The sequence below is a fragment of the Empidonax traillii genome, unplaced genomic scaffold (assembly GCF_003031625.1).
Source record: "Empidonax traillii isolate 1590-97213 ecotype Southwest subspecies unplaced genomic scaffold, ASM303162v1 scaffold246:size859669, whole genome shotgun sequence".
Classification (NCBI taxonomy): domain Eukaryota; kingdom Metazoa; phylum Chordata; class Aves; order Passeriformes; family Tyrannidae; genus Empidonax; species Empidonax traillii.
The window spans coordinates 795,314-804,215 of NW_020955439.1; the positions used below are offsets into that span (position 1 = coordinate 795,314).

The window sequence follows — 8,902 nt, forward strand, 5'->3', positions numbered from 1 at the left end:
ATGGAGGAACAATCCGTGCACCAAATGCCATGACAGACTGGGGGGGAGATGAAGAAGGACTGATGAAATCAGGCAGCAGCAGCAGCACAGCTTTGACACCTCTCAGCCAACGTGCCTTAACTGAGTCCTGGATTTCCAGCTCCCACTCTCACCCTTTCCAAGGGAGATGCTGACAGCTCTCCAGCCACACCCACGTGGATACACATTAATGCGTGAATTAGGAGAGAACATTCATTTTGCAGCAATTTTCAACTACTCACTTGTAATCCATGCAACAGCTCTGGTGGTCTGGAATCAGCTCCTCACCAAACTCTTACACCATCTCACCTCTGATTTTCTACCGATGTCTTTTAAGTTCTGAAGAATCTCGTTGTTGACAAAGGCCAAACTTCACTGTGAAATTACTATCTTATCCTAAAAAAACCCCATTCTTTTTGCTGCTATTCCTGCTTCAAATACTAAAATATGGCCCCAGAAGCAGGAGGTGAACGAGCTAAAAATCCTGAAGTTAACCAAACTCCTGAAGTGTTGTCTGAAGTCAGATCACAATAATAAAATTCTTTTACCACTTTAAAGGTGGCTCGTGCTAGGTAATAACCACACAAAAAGGAAAACTTAAGTCCATGATTTGGTGTTGTCATTGGGAATAAGGTCCTGGTAAGGAATCATTGCTTCTTCAACTGTGGAAAAAGTCTCTGCTCTATTTCCAGAGAACTTCCCTAGTGCAACTTTCTGAAACCAGCCTTAAAAGTGTCATTTCAGTTGGGCCAGAGAGGAGAGCAAAGATAATGTGGAGGAGACTGAGGGGAGACCTCCCTGCAGTTCCAACTGCCTGGGCAGGGGCAGAGGAGGGGCAGGACTGAGCTCTGCTCTGGGGGGAGCAGGGACAGCCCCCAGGGAATGGCTGGAGCTGTGTCAGGGCAGGCTCAGGGTGGATCTCAGGCAAAGGTTCTTCCTCCAGAGGGTGGTTGGCACTGAACAGGCTCCCCAGGGCAGTGGGCACAGCCCCAAGGCTGCCAGAGCTGCAGGAGGGTTTGGATGATCCTCTGGGGCACAGGGGGTGACTCTTGGGGATGGGGCTGTGCAGGGCCAGGAGATGGAGTGGATGATCCTTGTAGGTCCTTCCAGCTCAGCAGATGCTGTGGCTCTGACTCTGTGACACCGGAATGACGCAGTGAAGAGCACTGGCCAAGACCCACGAGGAAGTCCAAGCCCCCATGGCCTTGATGTCCCTGCTCTGCAGCCAAGCAGACAACTTTTCCCTCCAAGGCTGCAAATCCCATGTTTTTCAGAAGCACTGGATTCAATTAAAAAAAAAAAATTTAACTATTAAAAGGCAGTTTCAGTTAAACGCTCACTGCTTGCATCACCAGTCCTAAGAGCTCACTGTGGCTCCTGCTGCCAGAACTTCCAAATAAACTAAGCAAACTTGCTTATAATAGCAGGAAGAAGTCAGATCTTTCCAAGCACTGAGGCTCAGCCAAATGCATCCCAGAGTCCTGTGTTGCCACGAACCAGCCAAACACCATTTGAACTAAGGCTGGAGCTGGTTTCCACATTGCTTTGTTTATATTGACTGCATTTATGATGCCTCAGAAGTTGCCAGTAAAATATTTATTTAGCAGTTAAAACGTTCTGCAAATGATTTTGCTGTCCCAAAAGATAAATATTTCTCAGCATGCTGAAATGATACATTGATGTTTTCGTTAAGGAAATTGCATGTTGATAAAATTTTCTCAGATTACACTTTGTCGTTCCTTTGTATTTGAAGTGGCCACATTAATTTTTCGTGATATTTATTGTAATTGTAAATTGCACCAAGATTAGAAACATTAAACTTACCATAAAATGAAACACATTTCAAGTATTTCCGAGTCATCTATTTAAGGGCTTGAGGACACTTTTGATCCTTCAGGTGGACCAGAGTGCTCTAAGCTTACAGGACAGGAATCCAACACAAACCAGAATCCAATTTTTTAAACTCTTGGGGAGCCTTTTCCTTCTTCTTTTTTTTTTTTTTCCTCCTCTTTTTTCCTCTCTCTTACCTTCTTTTCTAGCACGCTAGTATCCAGCACCACTTTGGGGTGTCCCCATATTGCAAAAATTTCCATCTGAATGTGAGGTTTGCAGCAGATTTGAAATTTATGCAGGCCATTAAATAAAAATAAGTGCAGCTCTGCCATCTTTACTCGTTCCTTCTGCTTTCTTTGACCTCCAAACAACACTCACACCCATGATTTGAGCTGAGCTTACCACCTTAGACACTTCATGGTTGTTTCTCTAGACGAGGCCAGACACCTCCTCTGGTGTCCTCCCTTGGCCCTGTCATACATTTCAGCCTCCAGGTTGCTTTGTCCCATCCAAATTCCTCCCTGCAATCATGGCATGTGTGGTGTCCACTCTACCCCACCCCACAAACCACAGTTTGGCAGTTCTATGGCACGGGATTAAAAGCACTTCCACCCCGAGGTGACCCCAGATCGAAACCTCGGGGTGCAGCACTGGGATCGTTCCGGGTTTAGCGGCCGAGTTAATCAAGCTAACTTTGATTTTTGGCCACTCCTGTATCAGGCATTAACAAAACACAATGTGGAGAGTAATTTAAAAAAAAAAAACAAAACAAACAAACAGATGTCTTTTCTCTTTCTGGTACAAAGGGAGCTGGCTCTGGTTCTTCGAAGGACCTGCACTTTATCGGTGTGTGCATGAGTGTCCTAGGAGGGTGGGGGGAAACCTGTAGGAAAATCTTGCACAATATACAAAGAAGGGAATGCAAAACTGTCCTTTTTATTATTTCTTCACTTCTTTTTCCAAAGAATTTTGTTTGTCTTCCTACTTTGAGAAGTGTTTTCTTTTCGACAAGCGTTAAGATGTTTGTGTTCAGATCTGGGAGGTAAAAACATCATTAACTCCCAGGACAAACCTGAAATTCACTTCAGGGACGCAACTGCATTGCCTGACCAACAAAAAAATTCTGGAAAAAATCAATGGTATATGTCTTCAAGGGTTGTTTTTATTAAGGAATTTGGGTTTCATAAACAGGTATGACACCATCTTCACTTTGCAAGCTCAAAAATTTGGGTAAAGCTACTATTATTCAGGGATTTTCTCTTTTCTTTTACGTGGATGGATTTTGGGGGGGAGGGTTTAGCTGTTTTGAAACATTCAGCTGTATCACCTGCAGTTTACTATATACATATATATATTTATTTGTGGAGAGCACAGGATAGTGCCAGACCCTTTCCACTCAAAACTGTGCTGGACTTAACAGTCAACATGAAAAAAATCTACTTTGCTAAAATTTCCCATCTTCCTTTACCAGTCATATCACCTAGGTTTAAAATAAAATAAAATAAACCCCACAATAAACACCCAAGATTTTTCAAACATTTGGAGGGAAAGATTTTCACATTTACCTGTGCAAGAAACTTTTTTCCAGATTTTTCTCCATTTTGGTTGGCTTTCATAAGGTTTTTTTTGTGCCATTTGACTTTAGAGAACATCTCTGAATCCATTGGGAATCTTCAGGGACAGGATGAAACATTAGACAGTAAGAGCTCCCATTTTTGCTGTTTTCAGTCCATTTTTTTCAAACAGTCGACAAACACTGTTCAATAAGGAAATGTGACATCAATTAATGCCAACTCCTAAAACATACAGTTAATTAAAAGAGATCAAAACCAGGTTTATGAACGAACTGCCTTGCAACCACAACCTCAGAAGAGGCTTCCACCTTTCCCTCTGCACATCACAGCTCCCCTGCCCAGTCAGCACATGAACCATAACCCTGGTGGAATAAAACATTCAGGGGATCCACAGGAATCAAAGGAAAAATCCCTCCGATGATCAGAAAGCCTGAGAGGGCTCTGAATCCACACCAGCCATTAGAGGGCAATCTCATTGCAGGAGCTGGGTTATTTTAGCACGAGGACTGGGCTTCACTGATGCTCTTCAGCTGGAAATTAAACCCACCACAGTTCAGACCAGAGCGTGGTGAACCTCAGCACTGCCCAAGGAGATGTAGGGAAGGCAGGGAAACGTCGAGGGAAATGATGACAGAGCTCCATGAACCAAAGATTTGCACGGGGAAGGAGGAAGAGAAGCCGTTATCTTTGTGACAACACCCTCCTAAGGGCATCGAGGGAAGTTATCAGGTGGCCAATTAGCAAAGCAATCAAGGGGAAGTAGCATTGCACAGACAACAACACTTGTTCCCAGACAATCTGGCACATACCAAGGACAACTCAGCTGCAAATTACAAATGAAGGTAAGAAATGCCTGCTGGAGGTCAATGTACATCTCCGCTTGTGCTTTGGGAAATCCAAGTGATGACTCTTTGCTTACCTCTCCTCATCCCTGTCTCTAGGCTGAGCTCTATCATATCTTACAGAGTGGTTAAAGCTGAACCAGTCCTTGTAGTCTTAAGAAATTGAGCTTTCTGAGCATCACCCTCCTCTGTGGGTGAATATTGGTCTCCACAGAGAAGTGCTGAGGGTGGAGGCATCAAGACTTGGTTGTTTCAGAACAGGCTGACGTCATGAGGGACTGAAGTGCAGCAAGGAGTGTGTAACCCAGAATGTAAAATCTTTGTTCTTATCTTGTTATTCATCTCCTAATTGATGAAGTGGTTCTTCATCACAGGTCAATTCTTGAGGGTTGTAGTGAAGCAGAAACTAGAGAGATCTGAAAATACTGAGTAAGACTGTGCCAGACCCAGCCCAAGAATTGGGCAGTGCAAGGAAACATCCTTCTGATTAGAAATGAACAGGATGAAACATGCATTGATGTCATTTTAGACCAATTGTTACCTCCAACCCTCTTGTCTCTTTATAAAATCAGTTCACAGAAGGATTCAGGATTAAACCTCCAGTTCACTCCTGGGAGGAGAACTTGCATCTCCCAGGTACAGCAGCTCCATTTATAAAATCTTCAACCCCTGGAAGTTATGCTTTGCCTTGAAGCTTTTCATCTGCACTGAAGGCACGAACAGAATGTATATTGGGCAGAATTTGTGGACACTCTTAAGACACACTGACCATGAATACTACTAATAAAAACATCATCAGGAAAAACGCATCTGGAAAATGTGAGGTGTGCAGGTGTGTAAAGTCAAAGAAGAGAATTCTTGTAGAGTGCACATATCCAAGCCTAAGAAAACACGGTGGGGTTTTTTATGTTAATAGGGCAGAAAACTCAAATCTGTGCCACAGTCACTGACCCAGCTTTGGGTGTTGCCAGTTCTGGGCTCTCTGGTTATAAAGGTAGTATTTCCTTACCCAACCCAAACGTAACTCTTCCAAATTCATGCAGGGACAATATCACCCTTTTGGGAAGAGGAGCTGAGGAGCCTGTAGAGCAGACAACAGGTATAAGCTTCTGATCACACAAATGCTACAGACATGCTCACCAACACTGTAACTTTTGGTGTTGGACGTCGCTCTGACACTTCAGCTACAGCTCCTTTGGCCACCCAGCACCTCTGGGCACTCCAAAGCTGGGTGGAAGGACTCAAAACTACTCTACAATACACATTGCTGGGTTTGTTACCTCCTGGATCCCTCGGGCTCTGTTTGACTGTGGACGTGGTGGGAGCACAAAGCAATCCTGAAAATGCAGAGCACAAGTTACAACAGCAAGTCCTTTATTGAATTTTAAGCATTAGGAAGCCAAGCAAGAGATCCTCCTAGAAATCTATGAGTGCTTTGCCATCCAGATATTTCCTGGTGCAATAAGGGCAGCAAAACTAACTGGAAGTGATGTGTATCCAGGCAGGTGACAGATGAGCACATTGCCCAAACAGTGCCTGCCTTACTAAGCTTTCCAAACCTCAGCAAACTGCATCCCCTTGAACCCAAATATCCTGAGTCCTGATCACACTGAGCCCATTTTCACGCTGAAAACACAAAATTTGGCTAAAAGGAGGTTTCCTGAAAACCACTACAATCTCCCTGTCTTCCACCCAGAGAATGAGCTCTTTGGAACTGCAGGGAGAGATCTTGGCCTGCAGGACTCATCCCTGAGCGGTGAATCCTGAGCAGCACACTCCTCCTTCAACCTCTGTGCACTGCTGGTGCCACCTGCAAATGCAAGAGTTAAACTACACCCTACTTACTTTCCCCCCAGAGCACTAATGTGTGTGTTTATCTAAAACTCCTGATGTTCTCTGTGGGTTTTTTTTAAGGGGTTTGTTATAGGATTTTTTTTCTAACTAGGCTGTACTTTTCCTTTTAAATTAATAAAAGCTAAATCCAGTGGGCTTAGCTGCAAGTGTACACTGGCAAGAGTAAAGCACTGGCACCTACAAACCTTCTGCACTACAGCTTAGCCAAAAATTTGCAAATATTCGTTTAAATTCAGCAGCAGATTCAGCCATATTTACAGCTGCTTCACGGGTGCCTTCTGCAAATATTTGAACCCTTGTACTTTGCTAGGACAAATACTAGTGAATAAGGAATTTCAGTTTCAAATAATCACGGAGCTTAACGTGTTGTGCTCAGTTTTACACACGTGGTCTGTACACGAGCACTCGCCCGGTGAGACGCACACCAGGAAACAAGCAGCACTCTGTGGCTTCTAAAATTAACAGCACAAAATCCGAATATGAAACATTTACACGCTCATTAATGTGGAGATTTCACAGCCCACCACCACAGAATTCAAAGAGCGAAGTCCTACAGGGCCCTTTAAACCTCACCTGTGGCAGCAGTAAGCCTCCACGAGGCAAGGAGAGGAGGCTCTGAGCATCTGCAAGGACTGGCACAAACATCCAGCTTTTTGCACAGACTGAACAGGCCCCACGAGAATTTCTGTTTAATAAATGGGAATATTCAGCAACCCAGCTATCACTTATACAAAAAGGAGAAGAGGAAAATACACACCAGTTATCCTTTTCTTTAAACACCTATTGAAAGCTATTTTGATTGAGACAAGATGTTATTGACTTCCATATTTCAGAAAATTATACAATTAAGAGAGCACATAACTTAAAAATATTTGGGATTTACGTTATATTCTTAAATACTAGTGTTTAATCTTTAGGAAATACCTTAGGAAATGTTCCTAGCAACATTAACAGTGTGGGATCTCTAAGACCTTGTCAAGCAGCAGAGAAGGGAAAAGGCTGTTAGCTCAAAGTGAACAGCCAACTTCTCTCTTGGAGACCTCACTGGGGTGAGAAAAAATTGCATTTTGGGAACACCTTCCTTGCCAGACCAAGTCAGATCTGGGATCTCCTGCCACATGTAGATTTTTGCTCCGAATGCTTCCCTGGCACGACATTCGTACTGTGCAAATTAAAAGCTTGGGGTTTGCAGAAGATAATTCCGAATAAATCCAGTCTAATTCGTCTGAAACGGCTGTCATTTCTGTGCAATGGCCCAGTGTGGCGTTGGAGGCTCTCCCTGCCTCGTTAGTGTAACCCTGTGTCTGCAGACAGACGTCAGAATTCCCGGGACAGGCAGTTTTCTGTGTGTGTGTGTGAACAGCTCCTGCACATCTGCCTGTTCTCCTCTGGCCTCTGTTTACCCTTTGTTTGCTTTATCCCGGTGGAACATCGCAAGCAAGTTTTCAGCCTGGTTAGGAAACACCAGGCTGGAAACAATTGCCGTAAATTAATGGGGGTTTGCATAATTTTTCAGTGCAAGTCATGCCTGAGTAACTCCCGAGTATGAATGAGCAAGGACATCCCACTTTAAGCAGATCTGTGCTTGAACTCAGCAGGAGAGCTTTTCAACACTGACTCCAGGGTCTCCTGCTCGATTTTAAATATAATTTACCAACTTCGGTGTCTTGTCAGAGAGGGAGTGTGCGCTGCCTAACGCTCTTTGAATTAAATTCCCCTCTCTGAGGGAAAAATCATTTTGAAAAGTTGGATCTCCTCATTCCAGAAGACACAAACCACTCTTTTATTCATTTGCCTTGTGTACTGTTTCAATTTCAGAAAGTTTCCACATCCCCATCCTAAAAAAAAATAAAAAAATAAAAAAAAAAAATTACGTTTTAAAGACGCTTCCAGCTTATTTTGTGGTTTGTTAATATAGGTGCAATGTAAACAATGGATTTGAGGATCTTGCAGAGGAAGAGCCCATGTTATACATAATCATGTTCTAATGGACTCTGTTTGTAAACAGATGAGCCCATGCACGACTGTGACTTTTTTCCATCAACACTGAGCTGCCTGGACAAGAGGATGTATTTTTAATGTCTGCTGTGAAAACTGATGCAACAGTTTTTCACGGCAGTTTTCATCTCCAGGCTCGTTAGAGGTAACCATCCCTGTCCCCACGCCTGGCTTCTGGCACATTTCCCACAGATTTCATGGCAAAGCTGAGCCAAGCTGAGACAGCAGCCTGGAGAGCCGTGCTGGTGTGGTGATGCAAACTTGCCCTGAACTCAATTTACACATTGCTGGGCCAAATTTGAGGGAATAAGGCATTCAGCGTTCAGATTTTATCTGCCATACGAGTCAGCTGAAACAACCAAATGTAATGTCTGTGTAATGACCTCAATCCAACGTTTTGGGTTAAGGCAAATGTCTAGTTACAGGACTTTCACATGCTAGTCAATGAATTTTAGAGAATCTGACTGAACTCAGTAGGTCATACAGATCCCTTCGTTACATTTTGGAGCAAAATGGTGAGGGAAAAGTCCCAGGTAGAGGTTAATGTTTTTTTCCCAAGGCCAAGGAGATGTGACCCACCCCAGCTTCAGCTCAGCACACACACATGATGCAGGGTGGGGTGTTATCAGTACTGAGGGGTGCAGGCTGCAGCTGCTGCAGCGTCTCCCTCCCTCCTTTCCATGCCCCATCAAAACTCCTGCACCCCCTCCCTCACAACCACACATCCCTCGATATTCCTGCCCCATTCACCCCCCAGCCTCTCACACAGCCTTTTTTCATCCT

At 44.0% G+C, this 8,902-nt stretch overlaps 1 long non-coding RNA gene across 1 annotated transcript in view; it reads right to left on the reverse strand.

Moving 5' to 3' along the window:
• Nucleotides 1-6,428: 6,428 nt before the first annotated feature.
• LOC114059867 overlaps nt 6,429-8,902 on the reverse strand; it is a 28,543-nt gene continuing 26,069 nt past the window's right edge. The window contains exon 4 of the long non-coding RNA XR_003571752.1: nt 6,429-6,439. This is a non-coding gene — a long non-coding RNA (uncharacterized LOC114059867). The remainder of the gene's footprint in view (nt 6,440-8,902) is intronic.